This window comes from Saccopteryx bilineata, chromosome 8, assembly GCF_036850765.1.
Source record: "Saccopteryx bilineata isolate mSacBil1 chromosome 8, mSacBil1_pri_phased_curated, whole genome shotgun sequence".
Lineage (NCBI taxonomy): Eukaryota > Metazoa > Chordata > Mammalia > Chiroptera > Emballonuridae > Saccopteryx > Saccopteryx bilineata.
Genome location: NC_089497.1, coordinates 84,322,692 through 84,348,157, shown reverse-complemented (window position 1 = coordinate 84,348,157; position 25,466 = coordinate 84,322,692). Strand labels below are relative to the sequence as shown.

Sequence of the window (25,466 nt, the reverse complement as noted above, 5' to 3'; positions counted from 1 at the left end):
CTAGAAAGTCAGACCCAACTCGCTCCCTTATGGATGTGTGGTGTGGCTCAGTGAAAGTCAAAGTGATGGACAGATTTATAACTTTTAAATAACTTTGCCTCAAATTTGCCTCCAGTTGGAGAAAAATCACAAGTGGTAGTCCTTGGCCTTTTCTTGTTTCGTGTTTTTATGATAATACGGAAAGAATGCTTGTCACACTTATCAATGTCACAAAGCTGGGAAGGGTTGTTTGATGACAGACTCAGTATCCAGAAAGTTCTAGGTAAGCTGAAATGTGAGAATGAAACTTACAAATAAAATTTAATAAAACTAAATATTCAACCAGTTAACATTAAAATCAGTTAAGATGAAATCATGTGCATTCTTACTGTATGCTCAGCATAGCAACTGTTCATGGAAGAAGCAGGAGTTAATAGGATGAGGAAGCTGCTAAAAAAACCAGTACAATATTAAACTGTAATGACATAAGCCTTTTGTCCAAATGGAAGCAGGAAAGGGTACTACTCTGTGGTCGTGTTCTGATCATCTGAAATATTGTTGAACACGTAGGCCACAAAGGTGGAGACAGAAAAGGAGGTAGAGAGATCTGGAAGCTATGTGAGTAGATGTAGAGTTCAACATGTTAGAGACGTTTTCCAGAAAAAGAGAACCTTTAGGGAGCATATGAGAAGTCTGGTCATTCCACTGGAAGGGGGGTCATGGGGAAGGCGACTTGTTCTTTTGCCTGCCTCCGGAGGGCAGAAGCAGGGCAGTGGGGTTAAGATGCAAGGAGATGGTTTCAGAAGACTTGGTTCAGTTTTAGAGTCATTGAGAATAGGCAAGGAGTGTTTTTGCCTTTTCTTGGTGGTGTTCGGGCTGGGGCTGTGTGTTTGGCTGCCATGGGTTTGGGAGCAAAGATTCTACACTGGGAGGAAGAGCAGTCTGAAAACTTTACTTTCCTATCAACCTTGTGATATTATGAGCCAGGACAGTCATTCACCTTCTACCTAAATAGTTCTGATAGCTGGAGGACACATATTCTTATTCAAAATGCTTAAACATACACGTATTGAGCTGCAATTTGCCTTGTCTTGCTTTGAACAAAAAAGAAGAAGGTAAAACTACAGCTTTGACTGGTGAAATTGTTCTGGAGAAATGTGTTGATTGAAATTGCTATGTTGCTCTTAGTTTGTATTATTGACTGGGGTGGCTGTCTTTTACTCTAGTGAATACTCTTCAAAACAGGATTGTTTTTGTTGTTGTTGTTTGATTTCTGGTCAATGTTCATTTTGAAGACCATATCAGATCTGGCTCAGGACTCTGGAACAATAAGTAGATGCTAAGAGTTAATGCCCTCTATACAAGGTCAAGATTGGGTTTCAAGATTAGGGGCAAGACTGAGCCTGCCTGTTACAATCTAGCAACTCCAGCTATAGGCAGAAAAGGTATATCGCGACTGAAAACCTAGCTGGGTCTTCTACATATTACTTACATATTATTAGCCACAGTGATCTTTGAGAAAGAGGTTTAAATTTAAAAAAGATTAGACTTATAAAAGTATTCAGGAGTTTAATAATTTGAGACCTTTTTTTTTTTTTTTTTACAGAGATAGAGTCAGAGAGAGGAATAGATATGGACAGACAGACAGGAACGGAGAGAGATGAGAAGCATCAATCATCAGTTTTTTGTTGCGACACCTTAGCTGTTCATTGATTGCTTTCTTATATGTGCCTTGACCGTGGGCCTTCAGCAGATCGAGTAACCCCTTGCTCGAGCCAGCGAACTTAGGTCCAAGCTGGTGAGCCTTGCTCAAACAAGATGAGCCTGCACTCAAGCTGGCAACCTTGGGGTCTCGAACCTGGGTCCTCCGCATCCCAGTCCGACACTCTATTCACTGTGTCACCGCCTGGTCAGGCAATTTGTGACCTTTTTGATGCTAGTTTCAAAACTCATGTTTTCCAATGTGTTAAAGTTGCATTTTTTGGGGTTGTTGTTGTTATGCAAGTTATTTGAGATCCAGAAGTATGATTTCAAAAAGAATTAAAAAAAAATATGACAGCCTATATTGCATGGGTGATGAAAGGGTTTACATGTCTGTATATTTTGTTATAGACCTTAACTTTCAGGCATCTTCATCAGATGTTAATTTTTTCATTTGCTGCTTTATTTATTAAGCTGCTTTTGACGCAAACTATATGTCATGTCCGTAATTTGGGACCTAGGGTGGCAGATGACTTGGGATCTCAACACCAGATAACAATACTCATTGCCTTGGGCTGAGGCCCCTCTTCCCATGACCAGAACCATCACTCTGGTCTAAATCTTTATCCTTTCCCAATAAGATTCAGAAAGCATGATCCTCTTATACAAGCCTTATTCTACATCAGGTTGCTAGAATAATCAACCTTGAAACTTATTTCAATCACTTCATACCTCTATAACACCTCCTCCCTAGCCCTGCCAGATGCTCATTGTATTATCTGTCCTATTTACACTCCAGGAAAAACATCATTCATTCATTCACTCATTTACTCAAGAAGGAACCGATATTTATTTATTAGAAGCAGTCACTGTAGGTTTTTAATCCTCACAACAACCTAAGTAGAAAGACAATTTTGACATTTAATAAATAAGAACATCCAGGTTCAGAAAGCTGTAACACTTGCCCAGCAGCACTGGCTTTTGTCTGATTATAATTTCCATGCTTTTTTTACTATGCCGCACTTCCTCTCATTTTGCAAACATCTATATTGGGTTTCTATTCTTTGCCAAAGCTGGTGTTAGGATAAGGACACAAATGAAACACTGAGATCATGTATAGGAACATTTCAAATTTTAAATTTTAAGGCATTTTGGGTACGTTGATTCTTCTTAATCAGAACAAAATCAGTCTAGGGGAGGAAACAGGCATAAATAAATGTGTCTTCTGAATTTCTCTTGCCTATTTTTTTCTTTACCTCATTTACCTGTCATTCAATACTTGAATGCTCCACTCTTTGAAGTTTGCCTATTTTTATCTTTTTTTCAGGTACTTTCACATACTTTACAATTAAATTATTAATCAAACATTTATATTGGGGCACTATATTCAAAGCACAATGCTAGGCTGATGCTAGGGATACAAAAATGAACAAAACCCAGCCAAATGGGAGAAATAAACAATAACTTCAGGACATGTGAAGAGAACTAAAAAGAATTGTGAGATTGTAGGGAAAAAACTATGAGACTGCAGGAGCAAGGGAGTGATTTTAGTTGGAGTTCAAAGATGAGTAAATGATCTTAACATAAGGTAGAGGAAGAAATATGTCCCTGACAAAGTAAAACCTTGTACAAAGGGAAAGAGGTGTACTTAGAAGTCATGCCAGTTCAGCTGGGGGGCATGGCTCAGGAGTTGGGAAACCACTTTTTTCCCCCTGCGTGCAAGTCTATGACCTAGGATTGGAACCATGTTTTAGAAAGATGGCTTCAGGAGCCCTTTAGGGTATATTTGGGAAAAGAAGCCATTTAGGAAGGAGTACACCATTTACCTGTATTCACCATTTCCCCCCACATCTCCAAAAAAGAATTGCAAATTCCACAAGGAAAGGAACTTTTTAAAAATATTCTTTTATGTTCTTTGGGCTTTAATGTGGTATTATGTACAATACCTTTATGTGATAAATGTTTGTTATTATTTTTTAGGTCAATGAAAGTAATACTTTACCTTCCTAGTCACTACTGAGTATTGCTTGGTAGCCTAATAGTTGAGGTTGAATGTAATTATTCAGAATACCTGGGAAGGTAAGCCGGGAAAGGGCCTTTTTGGGTCAACTTCTACTCTCTTATCTCCTGAAAAATTTGAGGGGTGGGATGGGATGCAGTCGGTTAAGCATTTTGAGATTATGCAATAGGATACATTTGATTTAAATAATATGAGTATTTGGCCTATGCATTGTGCTGTGATTGACAGATATAGAAATACAGATACAGTAAGGAATAGTCTCTGCCTTTTGAGCACACAGTGATTACTGAAAAGGGGAAATAGACATCTTAACTTTGATATACTAAAACTTGTTCACATTATGTTAGCCTGTGAACAAAGAGCTGTGGGAAAGAGAAAATGGAGTGACAAAATAGCACACAAAACTGTTGTGGAGATTTAAAAAAAGTTAATATATGTGTAAAAAAAATGTATATAGAGTCTTAGCTCTAATTATTACTCAGCAAATGCTGCATTTATAGTGGTGTTCGGCGTGCAGCCCTTGTCTTTCAGGAGTAGTCAGTTCCCCTAAGCCTAAGACTTCTTCAGTCTGGCTGAATCCAAATGAGTTTTTGGAGAGTTATGCAGGTTTAGGGGGTCAAAGGAAGCTCCCACCGACCCAGCGAATCCGAGATTGTGGCGGCGGTTACACTCGGTAGTTTACGGTTGTGGGCGGGCCCCCCAACCCCATGTGGTCCCGACATCATTGACATGGCGGAATCCCCCATCAAACCCGCCTGGTAGTTGTTTGAGTGGCGGCCCGGGCCAGAAGAGGGGGAGGAGGCGGAGGCGGACGAGGAGGAGGAGGAGGACGAGGAGGCGGACGAAGAGGAGGAGGAGGCGGGCGAGGAGGAGGGGGAGGCGGAGGAGGAGGAGGTGAAGAGCGGCGGCGGCGGCAGCGGGAGCAGCGAAGGGGGCGGCAGGAATCCTCCGCGCTGCCGGCTGGGGAGGCGTGGGCGACCCGGTGTGTGGCGCGCCCGAGCCCCGCTTTTCAGCCCGAAGGAAGGTAAGGCGTGGAGAAGCGGGAGCGTGGAGGGGTCCCGGTCCGCTGGAGAGCCGCGGCCGGAGCCCGAGTCCGCCAGAGTGCATTCCGGTCCGCGAGCACCGCGGGCGCGCCGGGCTCCGGGGGAAACTTGGCGCCACAGCGCTGGGGCGTCCTGCGCTCGCCTGGGCACCCCGGGACCGCGGGGCCCGGAGAGGGGCGGCCTCCGCTTCGGGGCCGCGTCTGGCTGGGCTCCGGCCCCCGCCCGTCCCCTCAGCTTGCCAGGGCTTGGAGGAGGGAGAGAAACGGCTAGATTCTTCTTGATGGAAAAAAAAAAAAAATCTAGGCAGTGGCTCTCGGGCTCTCCCTACCCCCCTCGCCCTCCCCAGCCTGCCCAGCAGATTTTGTCCGAGGAATCCGCTCCCCCTCCCGGAATCTCCGCGGCAGGAACGCGGCCCGGAGGGGGAGGGCGGGTGGAGAGGCCGAGGAATCTTCGACGTGTCACTTTCTGAGGCTGTAGATTTCCATATGGTGGAGGGAGGAGGGCGGCCGTGCGAACTGGGCTGAAAGTTGGGGCCCGCCTCTCGGCGCCGGGCGGGGGCGGGGGCGGGCGGGGACCTGGGACCCGCGGATGCTCGCGGGGAGGGTCCCGAGCCCGAGCCCGCGCCGGCCCCCGCCCCCAGCCCCCCGCCGGGCCTCTCCGGGACACTCCCCGCCTCGCCGCTGGCCACCTCCGGGCGCGCCACGTCCTCCCTCCTGTCCTGCCCCCCGGGCTCCCCCCGGGCTGGGGGCGGGAACCGGCGGCCGCGGCGGGACTCGGCGAGCCAGGCAGCTGGAAGTTCAGGCAGGGGAGCAGGGCGCGGCGGGAAGGAGCGGGCGACCCGGTGTGTGGGCCAGCGCAGCTCCGGTCAGTCGGTCACTTCGAGGGGCGCCCGGGCAGGGCTGGGGCGGCCGGGAGGAATCCGCGCCCCGAAGCGGCCGGGAGAGGCCGCGCGCACCGTCTGGTGCCGACGGCGGGGCGGGGGCCGGCCAGCGTGTGAAGGGCCTGTCACTTGGGGCGGAAACTGGGGCCTCGGGCTGTGTCCGCGAACTTTCCCAAAGGTCAGGTCCCGGCGCCCGGTGGGAGCCCAGGCACCCGGACCCGGTGTCCCGGGTGACGGGGCAGGGCCGCCCCGCGGCGCCGTTGGCGGGGAGGCTTCCAGGGCTGCGCGGTTGGAGTTGGAGCTTTTCAAACCTCAACTTCTACCCTGCCATGCCCGACGGAGGGAAGCGATGGCATTTTATCCAAGAGTGTCATTTTCGGGCTTCCTTAAAAGTCACAATTTTTTCTTTTCTGCCCAGCATTTTCTTGAAACAAAGTTTGGAATTTGGCCAGGATAGGCTGACGCTGGCTCTAAATGCACGCGGTTATCTCTCCATCCTTGTTAAATCTAGTCTTCCTCCCTGTTTTCCACTCAGGCTTAATTAATCATTTTTTGGAACGGGCGACGTCTTTTGTTGGGTGGGCACCACCTGATTGCTTGTCTGTTTATTTTTTAATGTGCAGTTAATTTGATTTGAATTTCCTCCAGTCTCCTGGCCCCTGCTAGGGAAAGCAAAGGGAGAGGGACTAAGCCACTTTTTTTTTTTTTTAAAGTATGGAGAGAGGTGGGGCATTGGGAGTGGGAAGGCTCGGTGGTTATGGGCAAAGAGTAGAAGGAGCAGACAGACCCGGAAGAAAAGGAATCTGCTCTGGAATAACACTTATTTTTGAGGCTTCAGGCCTTGGGCAAAATTACACTGCTCTATTCGGATTCTGCTGCTTGGGTTGCTCTTCCACTCAAGTTAAAGCTGTGATTCTGGGGGCCTGCCCAACGCAGGGAAAAGAGGTCTGTAGCAGCCTGTGACCCTGGCTTTGTGGCTTGTGTGGGGGCCCTTGGTTCTCCCTTTTTGGCAGCGAGCTATGTGGACCCTGCGATCAGTGAATTTCCTGGCTCCCTGGGAGCAGCTGTTAGTGAGGGTAAAATCTCTGGGCATGTTTGTGTCCCTGCAAGGGGACTTCACCCATGAGGCTGTTAGAATTCTCACTTTGTTTAGACAGAGGGTCACCCACAAGCTGGCTGTGAATGAGGATATAGCTGATTAAAAAAGAAGTCATTAAAATTTTACTTAAACTTGCATGTGCTTTGAAAATATTTTGGTTTAAATGCTTCTAAGAGAAAAATTCATCTGTAAAGATAGTGTTCATTTAAAAAGAGATGTTAAAACTGCAAGATATCATCATGGAATAGGGGGTTGTAGCTTCTAATTACAGTATATACAATTTCAGAAAGATATTCCGGTAACCTTTTAAGACAGACTTTATAAATAGCTCACATCAGGCTATATTGCAGAGCCAGTCTTCTGGGGTTTCAGGAAGAATGCTTAGGATCAGGAAGCTCTAGGGAGCTAGGTGGTAGTTTACTCAGTAGGAGTAGGAGTTTGGGCCCCTTTTGCTTAACATCTCATTTAACATGGTGGAATTGGATAGGATCCTTAGAAAGTTAACCAGAAAAACTTCCCCGAAGTTTTCAGTTTTAGGAAAATGAGGCCCAGGGAGGGGAAGTGACTTGGTCAGGGTACCATCATGAATTCAAGTCCACTATAGAACTGTAACAGCAGCTCCTCTTCTTTGCCGTCTTCTGTGTACTGTGCACTGGGTGTTGTGCTTTAAATGTTATCTCATTAAAATTCCAATAACTAAATTCTTTAGTTTAAGTGATGTTATGGACATTTTTCAGACAAGGCTATTGAGGTTTATGGAAATTAAGTAACTTGCATAAGATCACATAACTACCGATGTCGGAATAGAATTTTCTTCCATGATGGAAATGGTTTTCTATCTGTGCTATCCAGTATGGCAGCCACCAAGCACATGAAGCTGTTGTGGTTTTGAAATGTGGCTAGTGGAGACTGAGGAACTGCATTTTAAATTATTTACTCTTAATTATTTTAAACTGCTACTTGTGGCTAGTGGTTACCATATTGAAGATCGAAATGTAGAACTTTTTGACTCCCAGATGTATTCACTAGTAGCAGGGTAATGTTGCTTTTTAGATCTAGTTGGTTTTTTTTTTTTCCATGCCACCAGCAGATGCTTAGACTCAGCTCTTAAATAGAATTTCAATGCTGAATTACCTATGGCTCAATTTTGCTTCCACATTTTGAGTGGATCAAATAAGCACATTATTTTTATTTATTTTTTTAAAATGCTGGATGTCTTGCCTGACCAGGTGGTGGCGCAGTGGATAGCGCGCTGGCCTGGGATGCAGTGGACCCCAGGTTGAAGCCTGGATGGAGGTTGTGGGCTTGATTGTGGGCTCACCAGCTTGAACATAGTCACCTGCTTTCACCAGCTGAGCCAAAAGGTTGCTGGCTTGAGTCCAAGGTTGCTGGCTTGAGCAAGGGGTTATTCAGTCTGCTGGAGCCCTCCAATCAAGGCACATATGAGAAAGCAATCAATGAACAACTAAGATACCCTAATGAAGAACTGATGCTTTTCATCTCCCTTCCTGCCTGACCCTTCCTCCCCCCTCCCTCACTTGCGCTCTTGCTCTCACATTTTTAAAAAATGCTTGGATGTCTTAGTAAAAACTGATGGACAAAATGTTTAAATGATATTTTCTCATTTGGTTGAAATGAATCAGCTTGTTGGTTATTTTAGTGTAACAAAGGAGTATAAAATAGGAGGCAATATGAAAAATCACTAATGGGGGGTTGAAAAAAATGACCCCATAATACCCATTGTTTACCTGTTTACTTGTTCATTGTGCGATTCTTTTCAAATGACTTTTTAAGTGTCAGGTAAATAATACAGGCAAACCATTCAGTTTTCCTTTGTAACTGTGCAATTAATCTGAAGGATTAAAACCAGTGCTTTACTACCAAGGACTGAAATTAAAATATAAAATACTAGATATATCTATGAACTGGGGAAAATATGCTTAAGATTAAAATAAAGAGTAAGGAAGATTCTTTTGGTGGCAAATGGTCAAATAGTTTTCTGATTAGAGAAATCTGTTACATTTTGTATTTCATTTGGTAAAAGGAATTTCAACAACTTTCTAATTTTGTGAGAAATAGTGAAAATTCCAACCTCTGTTAAAGTAAGCATTCATTTTATTCCATCGTAAATATCTAATAACCCAATACTCCTTTCCTTTTTCTTTTTTTTTGCATACTTTCAGAAAAAGACAACTGATTAACTTTTTATTAGAACTTTTAAAGAGGTAACTTTCAGGTTCAATATAAATAGATCTTGAGTCTGCTGTGCCTTCCGTAGTTGTTGTACTGCCCAGAGATAATTGCAGTTTTAAGTCTGACCCTAGAGTGTTATGCTCCTGAAGACCTACACTGGTAAGTCAACCTCTCAAGTGTTCTGAATTAGTGTTAAATGAATCAGCTTTTTGAAATTTATAAATTCAACTTTAGGTAAGGAAGGCATTTATCTGTCAATGAGACTGTTCATTCCCATCGCTGCCATTGCTGACCATCATGAGCATAGTTATTTTTGAGGAATGAGGATAAGAGAACAGTATTATTAATAGGATTATAGTATTCTCTTGAATGTGACAAATATAGGAAATATGATTTCATTCATGATGTATGGTTTCATTTGTAGGACATCAGGGTGCTTAATACAAATGAGAGATAGTGAATCTTAAAAGATGAAGATGCAGTCCTGGCCGGGTAGTTCAGTTTGTTAGAGTGCCATCCAATATGCCAAGATGTGGGTTCAATCCCCTGTCAGGGCACATATAAGAATCAGCCAACGATGTGGGTTCAGTCCCTATCAGGGCACATATAAGAATCAACCAGTGATGTGGGTTCAGTCCCCTGTCAGGGCACATATAAGAATTGATCAGTGATGTGGGTTCAGTCCCGTCAGGGAACATATAAGATTCGATCAGTGATGTGGGTTCAGTCCCGTCAGGGCACATATAAGAATCAACCAATGATGTGGGTTCAGTCCCCTGTCAGGGCACATATAAGAATTGATCAGTGATGTGGGTTCAGTCCCCTGTCAGGGCACATATAAGAATCAACCAATGATGTGGGTTCAGTCCCCTGTCAGGGCACATATAAGAATCGATCAGTGATGTGGGTTCAGTCCCATCAGGGCACATATAAGAATCGATCAGTGATGTGGGTTCAGTCCCATCAGGGCACATATAAGAATCGATCAGTGATGTGGGTTCAGTCCCGTCAGGGCACATATAAGAATCAACCAATGATGTGGGTTCAGTCCCCTGTCAGGGCACATATAAGAATTGATCAGTGATGTGGGTTCAGTCCCGTCAGGGAACATATAAGATTCGATCAGTGATGTGGGTTCAGTCCCGTCAGGGCACATATAAGAATCGATCAGTGATGTGGGTTCAGTCCCGTCAGGGCACATATAAGAATCGATCAGTGATGTGGGTTCAGTCCCCTGTCAGGGCACATATAAGAATCAACCAATGATGTGGGTTCAGTCCCCTGTCAGGGCACATATAAGAATCGATCAGTGATGTGGGTTCAGTCCCATCAGGGCACATATAAGAATTGATCAGTGATGTGGGTTCAGTCCCATCAGGGCACATATAAGAATCGATCAGTGATGTGGGTTCAGTCCCGTCAGGGCACATATAAGAATCAACCAATGATGTGGGTTCAGTCCCGTCAGGGCACATATAAGAATCGATCAGTGATGTGGGTTCAGTCCCGTCAGGGCACATATAAGAATCAACCAATGATGTGGGTTCAGTCCTCTGTCAGGGCACATATAAGAATCAACCAATGAATGCATAAATAAGTAGAACAACAAACTGATGTCTATGTCTCGGTCTCTCTCTCCCTCCCCCTTGATCTTCTCACCCCTTCTCCCTTCCTGCTTCTCTCCCTCTGTCCCTCTCTCCCCTTCGGCCCCCCTCTCTTCCTCCTTCTCTTCTTCCCTCTCTCCTTCCATCCTTCTCTCCCTAGCTCTCTGAAATCACTAAAATAATAATAAAAAGATAAAGATGTTGAAACGATAGGCAAAGATGAGAAATCTTAGACCTCCAGTGAGGGCCACATCTGAGCATCAGTTGGAAATCTAGTTTGTCAAACACTTTACTTTTTAGCTGTGTGCCCTTGATAATCTTCTGAACCACTGTTAGTTTGGGTTTTTCTTTTTTGACAGAGAGGCACAGAGAGATAGGGACAGACAGACAGGAAGAGAGAGAGAGATAAGCATCAATTCTTTGTTGTGGCAGCTTATTTGGTCATTGATAGCTTTCTCAATGCAGGGTGGGGGTGCTGCAGCAGAGCTATTGACTCTTTGCTCAAGCTAGCGACCTTGGGCTCAAGCCAGCGACCTTAGGCTTCAAGCCAGTGACCATGTAAGGGGTCATGTCTGATCCCATGCTCAAGCCAGTGAGCCTGCCCTCAAGCTGGATGAGCCTGTGCTCAAGCCTGTGACCTCAGGGTTTTGACCCGTGGTCCTCTGCATCCCAGTCCAATGCTCTTATCCACTGCGCCAGCACCTGGTCAGGCTGGGTTTCCTCATTTTAATATAAGGAGAGAACATCTTGTATTTCAAGTGGTTGTCACAAGGGATTACTGAGTTGGTATATTGAAAAGTATTTGGTAAAACCTTATTCAAATGCCATAGTTCGTTATATTCCAAAGTTGAAAACTGAGCTGTTCCCAGTGTTTGTGTTTTCAGAGACCTCCAAATTGTATTTGGACAGTTTGAAAACTCATTTATTTATTTATTTTTCTTTGTGGTGAGTAAAGTTTTAAGTTTTAGATCGCTGTATTTCATTTTCTGCTGACTCTTAATGGAATACTTGATTAGTGACCTCTCAAAAGTTGTACTGTACATAAATTGTTCTAGCTTCATGGTTTTGGGCATTTTCTCCTTAGATGTGGCCTGTAAGTGGCTAGCATTGCTGAGTAGACAGGTTAGTCTGCTTGACTCAGGATCATTTTTGAGGTGAATGGGAAGAGTACAGTGTCTCAGAGGGAATGCCAGTATTGAATGATAGAGGCATAGACTTTAGTCCTTGTATGATATCTTAGCCTATTTTTGAGCTTTCAAAAATTATAGCTGGGAATGGGGGAAAAGAATCACTTTCAGTGTAGGGAATCTTTGCAACCTGTTTCCACTTTAGAAATTACAATTGCCAATTAAAGGAGAATTTTTGTGGTAAGATTACTTTCCAGTAAACCTGAATTCTCATCCTTACAGCTGCTGGAAGTGTACTTAGGTGGTTGAGAAGTTTCCTTCTTTAATTTACTTTGAATATAGGACAATATTCATATGCATATGTAAGTATATATAGCCTTAAACTATACAGTATTGTATTATATATTTTAAAAAGGCAGAGAATGCTTTGAATGGGTGCTGATAAAAGCAGGCTTTTGTAGAATTCAAACACAAGCTCACGTGGTAGGAGCATTTGACGGTTGGTACCTGAACTCTTAGTGAGGTACAACCAATGAGAGGTCAGTCTCTTTCTATGAGCTTATCCAGAGGGGGGCTGTTTATGGGGCAAGTTTAGTGTTAGCGATCAGCCTTTGCTGACCCAAGGTATGTAGGGACGGGTTGGGGGTGGGAGGGTTGGGAGGTTTTCAGACCACCAGTTGTAAATCAGGTTAGATTGTGATTAGCTGTAGCAGGTGGGGATGTTTCTCAATTTAAAATTAGATCAATCCTTGATTCTTTTTCTCTTTTTTTTTGGTCTGTCATCGAGATATGCAAGTTTAGCATTCTGTAATTCTGGTATTGTAATTTTAATACCCTTGGTTGAGGAGATGCCCTTGGCAGTACTGTCAGTTCAGGCATTGGCTCCGAATGTGTTTTGTTTCTATAATACAGCTGCTTGTTGCTTTTTAAATAACTAGAGGGAGAGGGAGAAGATTTTAATAAGATGGTGTTGAGCCAAAGTTAGCAATATTTGAGATTCTAGTAAGTATCAGTGTTTGAAATGTCCTTTGTATTGAATGATTATATTTGAATTTAAATTGTGATTTTACTTCATTCACTTGTTTGTTGTCTTAGAGGGCATTTATTGAGTTCTAGACTAGATTCTTTGTTAATGGATTATTCTATTCTGTTTTGTAAATATAAACATAGTGAAAAGAGGAGTACTTAAAATTAAGCCGTAAGAATACACATTGCTTATATGATATTTCTGCTAAAATGAAATATCTGTAATCATAAAGCAATATTAAGCAAACACATATTTGAGGAGCATTCTAAGAAATGGCCAACCTCTTATCTTCAAAAGTGCCACAGTCCTGAAGGTCAATGGAAGATTAAAGAATGGTTTTAGAGTGACAGATATAAAAACTAAATAAAACATAAGATTCTGAACTGAATTCTTTGGCTATTAGGGATGTTATTGGGACAATTAGTAAATTTCAGTGATGTCTGTGGAAGAGATTAAAATATATTAATATAAGTTTTCTGATGTTGATTATATTGTGATTATGTAGAAAATATTTTTTGTAGGATATATAGAATATTTGGAAGTGATGGAGCATCATGTGAAAAATTACTCAAATCTGTAAAAAAAATTTTAACCATTCTTCAACTATTCTCTGGATTGCAATTATTTTGAAGTTAAAAAATAAAGTTATGCTAACAAAGAAAATTGTCTTTATACATGAACAACTGCAGTATTTTTGAGAAACAATTGAAGATTCTAAAATCTCAGGAAATAACATGGTTTAATTTATTCTTAAGGGACTCAGATTCTCCACAGCTGGTGAAAGAGGGGTCTCTATTAAAAATAACTCCATTGTTCTGGATGTAACTGATTAGAAATTTGCAATTATCTAGGCAAGTCTTGCATAAAGTTTGGCTTCCTATTCTATATGAAAAGGAACAGAAGTTTAAATACATTATAAATACAATATATATTTACCTAATTAGGAGAACAGAGCACTTTTAAGCATCTTGGAAAAACCTACTGACTTAAAAGCAGCATAGAACTGCAGTATGGATTGAGGCTAGTTTTACTGCTTTTTATAGAGATGAAGAGCCCTTGGAAGTTGTTGGACTACCATGAAATAAATGTTGACTTACCCAATGTTATCACATCAACTAGGAACTGTGTACCTGTAAAAGTTAGTTCTGTATTTTTGGATGCAGAATAAATCACAAAAACAAGCAAATATCCACCTTCTCCATCTCACCCCTCCCCACCCTTCCCACCAGTAGACTCCCATTTATGCCTATGGATTGTTTTGAGGTTTTCTTTTTTCTTTTTTTTTAATTTTATTTATTCAGTTTAGAAAGGAGAGATAGAGAGGAGACAGAGAGAAAAGGGGGAGGAGGAGCAGGAAGCATCAACTCCCATATGTGCCTTGACCAGGCAAGCCCAGGGTTTCAAACCGGCGACCTCAGCATTTCCAGGTCGACGCTTTATCCACTGCGCCACCACAGGTCAGGCTTGAGGTTTTCTGTTGACACTTTTTTTTTTTTTTGCAACTTCTTAATTTCTTCTGTCATGTGTAAGCATTTGATAGCAGATTGGTGAGATCAGGTGTTAAAGATTTAAGAACATTATTATTCCTTTTAGCTGCCTATCTCTCCTGGGTTTGGGCACCTTTGTGGAAAGCCCTGTGAATAGTGTTTATAAATTCATTATGCAGTTTCCTCCCCCACTTTTATTAGAGGAAGACCTTCCTGAGCAGGTTAGTTCCCAGTACTGTGTGAATTTACGGGTGGAAGAGTTAATATCTTTTAAAATATCTCAGGCTATTAACATCCTGTTACTAAGATATGAAATTTTCTAGCGTTTGACATTTTAGGGGTTAGATGGACCAGTTTGACAGTGCAAATTGTGTGTGTAGGATATTTAACATATTTTTAGGACATTATGCTTCTTTTCTCTTACATTTTAAAGTACTTTTTCAATGTGTTCTATATATCTATTGTTTATGTTGTTTAAGAGTAAAATATTAAAATCTTTATATATTGCTGTTTCTGCTTTTTCTGTTATTTTCCTTAGGAAAAAATAACTGATTTAGAATAGTGGAGATAAATGTTCTGAATAAATAAATTAGAAAATACTTAAAAGGTATATTGAATTGGAACCCTAGTATATTGCTGTTGGGAATGGATAAAGATACAGTTGTTGTGGAAAATAGTTTTGATGTTCCTCAAAAAGTTAAATGTGGAATTACCTAGCAGTTTCATTCCTAGGTGTACACCCCAAATCATTAAAAGCAGGCACTCAAATTCTTGTACACCAGTTTTTACAGTAGTATTGGTTAGAATATGCAACTGGTGGAAACAACTCAAGTGCCAATTCACAGATGAATGGATGAACAAAATGTGTGGTATATATGGAATATTATTCAACTATCAAATGGAAGACAATGCTGACACATGCCACAACTTGGATAAACCTTGTAAATATTACATAAGTGAAATGATCCAATACCAAAGGATGAATATTATAATATTTTTGTGTGAGAATGGGAATTTACCTACAATAGGTAAGTTCAGAGAGACACATTTGAATAGAGATCATAAGGGGAAAGGGGTTATGGAGTATGCATTAGTGGGTTCGGGTTTCTGTATGGGATGACAAAGTTCTGGAAATGAATAGTAGTGATGATTATATAATGCTGTGAATGTACTTAATGCCACCTAATTGCACACTTAAAAATTGTTAAAATGATAAATGTTTTGTTACAAAAAAGCATTGAAGGAGATTTATTCCATGAGATCTGTTTGCCTCACTTGCTCCCCTCCATGCTAGTATGTAGAAGGCTTTTTATTTTCTTCTCCTCTCCAATTGCGGTATTAAGGGAGATTTCCCATAGGTCAGTTTTGGAGATCAGAGTTTCCTTATCTTGTTAACTTATTTGAATTTAAGAAGAGACTTTCTAAAAGATTTCTGGGAGGAGGAAACATTTTAATATTTAGATGAACCAGTTAGTTTTATCCATAGACCTTGTAGGCACATCCAGATAATCTATCCTGAATTTCACAGTTATGTAAAAATTAGACCTGTTACATTTTCTAATGGTTAAATGTTCAATGTTGTCACCTTCAGTACTTTAGGAAAACCTTTGATTTCCACTTAGAGAAATAGCCTTTGTATGTCATGTTGGAAGTCTATTAGGTGTTAACATTTTTCTTCCTTCAACTAAAAATGAAAGGGTATAGAGTGAAAGCAAGCAAGCATGTAGTATTGTTTTATCATCTGAACTTGTCTCTAGTATCTGATAATTTCATAGAAGTTTCTGCTTTCTGACTTCTATGTTTGTTTATTTTGGTTTTGAGATACGTTGAGTTTGGGTAGATCACTTATGAAAAGATGGGGTGGGATTTTTAAGTAATTGGATGAAAGCTTTAAACATCAGTTGCAGAGTGCATGTTAATACTGAAAATAGATAAAAATTCAAATGGAAAGATTTAAGTTTACATACAAATAACAAGTTGTAGGGAAAATTATACACTGAGTACTTTACAGTATTTGCCATCCATAATAGTGCATTAATTCCTGAATTCCTGGAAAACAGTATGAAGTTACAAGGATATGACACTAGTGTGTATGCTGTTTGTTGTCTATATGGGTATATCTTTTTTGCTGTATCTGTAAATAGATTTTACACCATAGCAGGCCATTTTTGTGGTCTAGTAATTACTCTAGGTGTAGGATCAGTAGCAAGTTATATCAAAAGTTACTTAGAATCATGGCTTCTTTATATGTAGCAGAGATATGAAGAAATAATAACATCATGTTGACAAAGCAGTCTTCAGTGATTTTTGGCCTACTCAAAAGAAGTGTCACATTCTAGTTTGCATATCCTCATTATGTTCTAGAATCAACACTTTAGGATTTTATGGAATTTATCTTTTTCTTCACATTCTTTTAGCACTTTATACTTTTCAGAACTTGTCCCTTTTACTGTTGTCTGATAACTGCGTCACCCTTACTTGAGTGTAGAGATGATTACTGATTTAACCTACGGTTTTTCATAGTGAATGCACAGTAAATGTTCATTGGGTGGATAGAAGGGTAGATGGATTAACTCCCAGGTTGAATGTACCACTTAAACTTAGTGCCTCTCCTCATGCATTTCTGTAAAGTTGATCTCTCTGAAGCAGGGCTATGCTGTAGATTTTTTTGTGTTTCCATAGTTTTTTTGAGTTTTTTTTCCTTCTCATGTTTGGGATATGATAAATATCAAACAAATTAAAACAAAGGTATGAGTCACCCTCAGTGCAAACCTAACCTTTCATTTATTCCTCTTTTATAGAAAGTTCTGCAGAGAATACATGGACTTTTTTCATGTCTATATCAGATTGCTAATTGATTTTGAAAATTTGAACAAAATAACTTTTATTTCTGTTCCGTAAGAATGAGGCTCTTGCTTTTGTATATTTTCCTTGTCTATTGGAGTCATTTGGGAATTATAAATTGAGAACTTTTTTTTTTTTTTTTTTTACAGAGACAGTCAGAGAGAGGGACAGATAGGGACAGACAGACAGGAACGGAGAGAGATGAGAAGCATCAATCATCAGTTTTTCGTTGCGACACCTTAGTTGTTCATTGATTGCTTTCTCATATGTGCCTTAACCGTGGGCCTTCAGCAGACCGAGTAACCCCTTGCTCAAGCCAGCGACCTTGGATCCAAGCCCGTGAGCCTTGCTCAAGTCAGATGAGCCCGTGCTCAAGCAGGCGACCTTGGGGTCTCGAACCTGGGTCCTCTGCATCCCAGTCCGACACTATCCACTGCGCCACCACCTGACCAGGCGAAAATTACTTTTTGAAAAAGATACCTATTCAGAGATTTGTGGTAATTTAAAAAGATCCTTTTGTACAGAAATTCTAGAAGGGAGACATTAAGGGACAGGAAGATAAGAAAATAATGTACCTTGCTGAGAAGTTGGGGGCCAGCTGAGAGAGCCAATTCTGTTAGACCAGAGGCCAGAGCCTTTTTTTTTTTTTAGTTTTTTTATTTTTTATTTTTTTGCATTTTTCTGAAGCTGGAAACGGGGAGAGACAGTGAGGCCAGAGCCTTTTAATGCTGAACAGAGCGTTGGAGAAGGGTCAAAGAGCATGTCATGGGAACCTGAGGAGAATGGCCTTGTCTGTGGGAGGTGTTGTTCAGGCATGCCTGGGAAGAGAAGAAGCTCTTGCAGCGTGATAGGGGCGTGCAGGTAGGGTGAGGGCCGAGAGGCCTTTTACTCATTGTGTCTGGAGGGAATCTGGAAATTTGTATCCAGGGCTGCAGGTGAATGAGATGATCAGAAAAGTTTGGGAAACCCAGGCTCAGGAAATTGGCCCTTTGGGTAATTTGTCCTTTTCACTTTTTTGACCCAGTGGCTGGAAAGAAGTGAGGTGGAAGGAGTACTAAGGAGACCAGAGGACTCTAGTTAGGAACCAGGGTAGAACTGAAGGGTTCTTAGAAGAATTTTACTGTCATCTTCTTTGGGGTAAAACAATAATCAGTTCCTGGTAGTTTTTTTTTTTTTTTATTTGTATTTTTTTCTGAAATTGGAAATGGGGAGGCAGACAGACTCCTGCATGCACCCGACCGGGATCCACCCGGCACGCCCACCAGGGGGCGATGCTCTGCCCATCTGGGGCGTTGCTCTGTTGCATCCAGAGCCATTCTAGCGCCTGAAGCAGAGGCCACAGAGCCACCCCTGCGCCCGGGCGGGCCACCTTTGCTCCAATGGAGTCCTGGCTTCGAGAGGGGAAGAGAGAGACAAAGAGGAGGGAGGGGGAGTGTGGAGAAGCAGACGGGCACTTCTCCTGTGTGCCCTGGCCGGGAATCGAACCTGGGACTCCTGCACGCCAGGCCGATGCTCTACCACTGAGGCAACCGGCCAGGGCCAGTTCCTGGTAGTTTTATAGGAATGAAGACACTTGTCATTTGTGCACTGAACTTCCAAACACCACTCTGACCACAAGTCAGATGTAAAATGTAGTAGTGACCAGCAATTGTTGAGTAGCTACCACATGCCAGGCGCGCGCACGCGCGCACACACACACACACATCCCATATTCATTAAACCAACTCTGGAAGGTAAATATTAATTATTTCTATTTGTGTTTGCAGTATATTCAGCAGAAGCTGGTACATATCAGGTGCTCTATAAATGTTTGTTGAGCGAACTAAGATTATAAGACATGCTAATGACTAAGACTGATTGCAGAACTTTTTTCAGCTGTATTACACTGCTTCTCAGCAGTCCACATAAAACTCTTGTTTGTATTCCCAGACTTTAACAGTGTCCTTTTGTATTCCCAGGTAGCTGAGTGCTAAGTATTTGTTGAGCGCCTTCCATGTGTTTCAACCTGTATTTTGCCCAGAAATCTAAACTTTATCTTTGAAGCAATAATAATATTCTGGATATCTTCCAGGAGTGAAGTTTTTCTAGATTGTTTTCTGTAATAGCAGCTTCATCTTGAAATGAGAGAGACCAGAGATTAAAAGTATACTTCATAGAAAGTAATAGATAAGAAACTCAATGTAGTGAATGGGGAGAATCTAGAACAGTTGGTTAAGAACTTGTAGTAGTGTTTTACTTTTTTCAGACATTTGAAAAGCTATGTAAAAGAGTGCTTTTCATGCAGGGGCGATACAGTTTTGTCCATCTTGCATCCTTCTTTTATTTAAGTTAATTTATATAAAGATCCTGTACTTATAATTTGCACCTGGAGAAGCAAGTCTTCTATTGGTAATACTGACACTTTTTCTTCTTCTAAGGTTACTAGTTGTGGTGTTTGGTTTGCACCAGAGGCAGCCCCAGGAATGGGACAGTACGGAACTGATGAGAACGGCCTCATCTCTGTGAGCTCAAAGAGCAGCGCATGTGGGTAATAAAAGGTGACCTCAGGATTCTGAGCCCAGTGCTTTCCCAGATGGCCCAGGCTAAACCTGGGGAGCTGGCAACCCTAAATGCTTCCTTTGTTAGAAATCATGTAGCTCTCTACTCCATCTTTAGAAAGTGAGTTCACTGAAGGTGAGTTAAGGACAAGGCTCTGAAGTGGGGCCCAACGTGCTTTCTGTACTTGTGTTTGTGTGGGGCAGTGTGGACGATGGGGCTGGCGGAGATGCCGTCCCCGAGGCAGCGTTACCTGCAAACTTCCCTGAAGGCTTCTTCTCATGGCTGGGCAGGAGCTGTGTGCTCCTCTGGGGATTATAGAGTGGTGAGGACTGATAGAACCACCTTCTTTTGTTTCTCAAAACCTGTGTTCAGGAGGGAGGCTATAAATGCTAAGATCCCCGAAGAGGGTGGCACCCCAGAGGAGGGCTGCCCAGTGCTGAGCTGCCCAGGTCGGGAGCCGTCCCTCTCAGGGCCTCCTGCTGGCGGCCCCCACAAGGCACACTGCCGCAGGGTCTGGCTAACTGCAAGAGTGCTGAATTTTTAAAAATACTTTATACCCTAAGATGTAAAGAAAACAAGTGTTAAGCAGCTGTAAACAAAGTAATATGTTTTAATTTCAGGATTTGGACATTTTATTTGCTTATATTCATTATAAATTTCTTGGACCCTTTTTTTTTGTAACCCTTTATACACTTTAACCTCTGTTGCCTAAAAGTGGATATTTACTTATAATTTTGGATAAGGGACACTAAAACTTGCCCATGTGTGTACTCTTATACTCCAGGAAATGATAAAGTCAGTAGCTTTGAGCCTCTTAGGAAGGAAGTTCAATTGTGAAAAGGCTGTCTTTTTTAAAAAAGAGAGGTACTGGATGGAGGAGGGAGAAGGAATGGATAATACTTTTTAAGGCTTACATAAATTTCTTTATTAATGAAGAACACAGTTATTTCTAGGTTTATTTGATTTTGACATATTTTAATCCTGCTGTGTGATTACTATGTGGTGGCTTTAACTGGATCTTAATGATTCCTCTGACAATCTGAATGATTTTAAAACTTAGTTATTTAGGTTTTTGCCATTTGCTGGTTATATTAAATTTAAATATAGAAACACTGTCACTTTCTATTTGTTTTATTTTCTGATTCTCCCATCCAAGTACTAACTAGACCCAACCCTGCTTAGCTTCCGAGATCAGACGAGATCGGGCGCATTCAGGGTGGTATGGCCGTAGACTACTTTCTGATTCTCTTAAATTAGTTCAGTGTTCTTGGGAGTTCGTTCAGACACATCAGGCATAGCAGCTGATTAAAAAGAAAAAGAATTGAGGCCCTGGCCGGTTGGCTCAGCGGTAGAGCGTCGGCCTGGCGTGCGGGGGACCCGGGTTCGATTCCCGGCCAGGGCACATAGGAGAAGTGCCCATCTGCTTCTCCACCCTGCCCCCCTCCTTCCTCTCTGTCTCTCTCTTCCCCTCCCGCAGCCAAGGCTCCATTGGAGCAAAGATGGCCCGGGCGCTGGGGATGGCTCTGTGGCCTCTGCCTCAGGCGCTAGAGTGGCTCTGGTTGCAACATGGCGACGCCCAGGATGGGCAGAGCATCGCCCCCTGGTGGGCAGAGCATCACCCCTGGTGGGCGTGCCGGGTGGATCCCGGTCGGGCGCATGCGGGAGTCTGTCTGACTGTCTCTCCCCGTTTCCAACTTCAGAAAAATACAAAAAATAAAATAAAATAAAATAAAAAGAAAAAGAGTTGAGGATTCAGGTACATTTCTGTACCAGATTACCTTAGCTTCAGTTTACTTGGAGTAATTTTGGGCCCTGAGTGCTTGCCATTAATTTGGAGTTTTGTGGGTTTTCCTTCCCTGCTTTTGTGATGGCAGGGACTGTAGGAGTGAGTAGATAGAGAAGGCTGGGTCAGGACTTGGGAAGGATGTAGCACCAATGAGGGTGAGCGAGTTTGTTCCTGTTTTGTCTCACGTGGGATGATGTTTCCCAAATTCTAGTTTCCACTGAGTCATCAGTGAGTTCAGTAGAGGGACAGTTGTATTCTGCCATCAGATGTTCAGCTTGGCAGATTAAGGAAAACCAACCTTTTTTTAAGTGTTAAAAAACCAAAACTTTAAATAGAGAGTGCTATATTTGTATATCTTTAGTAAATTTCAGTTTTAGCCAAGAAGTTGCTTTTATAACATCTTTTCATGAAAAAGCATAGAATGATTTTCTAGAAAGTGTAATTGCAAGATATGACAGATGAAAAGGAAACATCTTTTCAGAGACCCACTCCTCTCGGGAGTCCTTTTGCTCGTCTACATGTTCTGTTTATCACATACGGGTTTTGTATTTGGATCACATGGGAAACTAATCACTTACCTCGGAATTCATATTTTTGGTAAGAAGGTAAATCCTTAGTCATCATTTATAATGGGATGATTGAAGTCCATGGGCTCGGGAAACTGAAACCTGAATTTGAGGAGATTTTTAACTCTGACTTTGGTTAAATTTCTCAATCTCCATGGTTTTGTCTCTTGAAAGGAATTGTTAGGACTATTTGGCTCTGTAACTACTTTGAACAAGCCACTATCTTATTTTATTCCCTGACTATAGACAGATTTAATTGTTGGACATGTGTTTTTGTTTTTCTTTTTGAGCGGGGGAGGAAGAGAGAGTGAGAGGAATCAAGATCGATTTGTTGTTCCATTTATTTATGCATTCAGAGGTTGATTCTTGGATGTGCCCTGACCTGGGGTCGAACCTGCAACCTTGGCGTGTCAGGACAACATTTCTAATCAACTGAGCTATATGGTCAGGGTGGACATACTTCTTAATGGGATGATAGCTATTTAAAATCATTTCTCAGTTATTTTAAGTGTATGTGAATACCAGCCATCAGTTTTGGCTTGGCCTTACCACTGACTTCATGAGTGTCCTTGGTTCAAGTGACAGCTTTACAACTCTTTGCTAAAATCATAATTGAGCTGATTACCTTACTATGGTAAGGTAGTATGGGCAATAAAATGAGAGAATATATGTAAGAAGCACCTTGGGGGAACAAAAAGCATGTCTGACTGCCACATAGTACTTTAATGCTGCTTCTACCAATATTTTTCCTCTTCTCTGCCCCCTCAAAGAAAGGTCCCTTTATTTTTATTTTTATTCATTTTAGAGAGGAGAGGGAGAGACAGAGAGAGAGAGAGAGAGAGAGAGAGAGAGAGAGAGAGAGAGGAGGGACAGAGAGAGAGAGAAGGGGGGAGGAGCTGGAAGCATCAAGTCCCATATGTGCCTTGACCAGGCAAGCCCAGGGTTTCGAACCGGCGACCTCAGCATTTCCAGGTCGACGCTTTATCCACTGCGCCATTTTTTTGTGGATGTTCTGTTTTTAAGAGAGATCAGGCCTTGACATTAGTGGGCGAAACCATGGGGCTCCCAAGAGCGGCCTTTAATCTCCGGGTGCCTACCTTAGACGGTGTTCTTCGTTGCTGTGATGGTGTGAAGATGCCACTGCTGGGGAGCATGCACTGTGGTTTAGATCTCTCAGTATTTCTAGAGATCTTAGTCACTTGTGCTTATTGTTAGGATGCTCATTTCTTTATAACGACATAGAATTTTTGCAGATGTTTCAATGACTAGAATAGTTTTCTTTGGCGATGCCTAAATCTCACCAACTTCTTGTAAATTAGAAGCCCAGCTCCCAACAAACGAGAAGAAAAATAAAACAATTTTAGTTGGTTGTTTACTGGCAGGGTTCTTCTAGACATAAATACAATTGAATGGAAAGGAGTTTTTATGCATACTGTCTTTTGTCTTTGTCTTAATTTCTGAAACTTTTAGCAGTTTACCTCTATTGGTGACCATTTTGCCTCTTGACATTTTGAAAAATTTCACATACTTTGTGAATGTTTGTTAGACATTTTGATTTGACAAAATTGTTTACTTGATTGAAAATTTAAGTTTGAAGTGTTGATATGGATTATTAACCTAACTGAAATCTGTTAAAGATTGCCTTACCAGGCGGTGGCGCAGTGGATAGAGCGTCAGACTGGGATGCCGAAGACCCAGGTTCGAGACCCCGAAGTAGTTGCCAGTTTGAGCACGGGCTCATCTGGCTTGAGCAAAAAAAAAAGCTCACCAGCTTGGATCCAAGGTCGCTGGCTCGAGCAAAGGGTTATTCGGTCTGCTGAAGGCCCCCAGTCAAGGCACATATGAGAAAGCAATCAATGAACAACTAAGGTGTCGCAATGCGCAACGAAAAACTAATGATTGATGCTTCTCATCTCTTCTTTTCTGTCTGTCTGTCCCTGTCTATCCCTCACTCTGACTCTCTCTGTCTCTGTAAAAAAAAAAAAAAAAATATATATATATAAATAAATAAATAAAAGAAAATCTGTTAAAGATTATCTAACCTATTTACTTGAAATATATCTGGTGTGTTTAAGTTTGGCAGGAAATCAGGGCAGAGATACAAGTTGCCTAACTTATTATTTATTTTTCTAAGTCAGTAATGCAATTCATGTTTTATCATGGAAAAGTAGTCATTGAAAACATTACACCTGATAGCCTATATAAACTTGCTTAACCTTTAGCTTCATGTTACTTTTTCCAGGATGCGGACCGGATAATGGCGTACAAGGGTGTTTATCTCGAGTCCACTGAATTAACACTTTAGACAGATAGAGGGATTCTAGCACTCTCAGTGCTTTTCTTTTGCATGTTTTGGTGAGAGTGTTCAGTTTGAATTGTTTTAAACTAGTTGGGCATCTTTTAGCTAAATCTTCCAGCTTTAGGGAATACATATTTGGATTTGCAAGAATGTGAAGATTTAGCCAGGTAGTCAGTTTCTGTCAGTTTCTGGTAGTCAGGTCTCGAGCTTCAATTACTCAATGACTGATACTCGAAATACCTGTTTTTTGCAGAATGCACTTCTATCATGAAGAGAAGACACAGTGGACAGTGAACCCTCATACTAGCACTCTGTAATGTTCTTTCTCAGGATTTTCAGGACTCAGTCTTGTAGTGAACCTTTGAACCAGTACAAGTAGTGAAAGATGGCAGATTTTAATTTGAAATGATAGATTCTTCCTTTAGGTGTCAGTTCCACTGCTCTGGGGCTGGGGGCAGTAGTGGTGTGTTCCCAGTTGGAGATGGTTTTCAGAAGAGATTGGTGGTGTTGAAGGGTAGATGGGGGATAAGACACGTTTATGAGCTGGGTTCACACTCAAGCGTTTCTTTGTCCCACTGGTCATGAGGCTAGTGACTCGCTGTGCTGAGAGAAAACCTTAGCTGCCTACTCCACACTTTTTGTTTCCCCTTTAGAAGTAGAAGCTTATGGGAACCACTAGGTTGCAGTGAAGCATTACCTGATGCTTAGGGAGCTTAAGCTTAATCAGAAGGAGTAAGTATTGAGTGACTTGAAAGATGCAGCAAAGCGGGGAACAGGGGACTTCTAATTACTCTTTGTCTTCTCCATTAATATAAAAATTCCTTAGTGCAGAGACCATGTCTTATCTCTTTTTTTTTAAAATTCATTTTAGAGAGGAGAGGGAGAGACAGAGAGAGAGAGAGGAGAGTTGGGGGGGGGGAGCTGGAAGCATCAACTCCCATATGTGCCTTGACCAGGCAAGCCCAGGGTTTCGAACCGGCAACCTCAACATTTCCAGGTCGACGCTTTATCCACTGCACCACCACAGGTCAGGCCATCTTATCTCTTTTTATATGGTGTTTTTTAAGGTGGGTTTTTTTTGGTAAGTTTTTAAGTTCATTGACTTAATTAATGACTTAATGATGGAGCAAGGCATAATGTTTTGACATTGAGATATACCATGTGTTTGATAGAAAAGAAAACTTGTTGATTTTAATTTTAAAGCTATGTTCTAATTCTGATTCTTGGATGTGTATAAATTTATTTATTTTTCTTTTTTTTGTGTGACAGAGAC

At 41.8% G+C, this 25,466-nt stretch overlaps 1 protein-coding gene across 5 annotated transcripts in view; it reads left to right on the top strand.

Annotated features, from left to right (window-relative positions):
• Positions 1-4,544: 4,544 nt before the first annotated feature.
• The window catches only part of FNDC3B (fibronectin type III domain containing 3B), a 399,472-nt gene continuing 378,550 nt past the window's right edge, over positions 4,545-25,466 (top strand). For 3 of the 5 annotated variants that reach the window (XM_066240652.1, XM_066240651.1, XM_066240650.1), the window contains exon 1: positions 4,545-4,724. The gene's annotated coding sequence lies outside the window, so the exon portion shown is untranslated. Of the gene's footprint in view, positions 4,725-5,491; positions 5,608-25,466 lie in introns of those variants that run through there. The other 2 variants (XM_066240647.1, XM_066240648.1) reach the window with 2 other exon arrangements.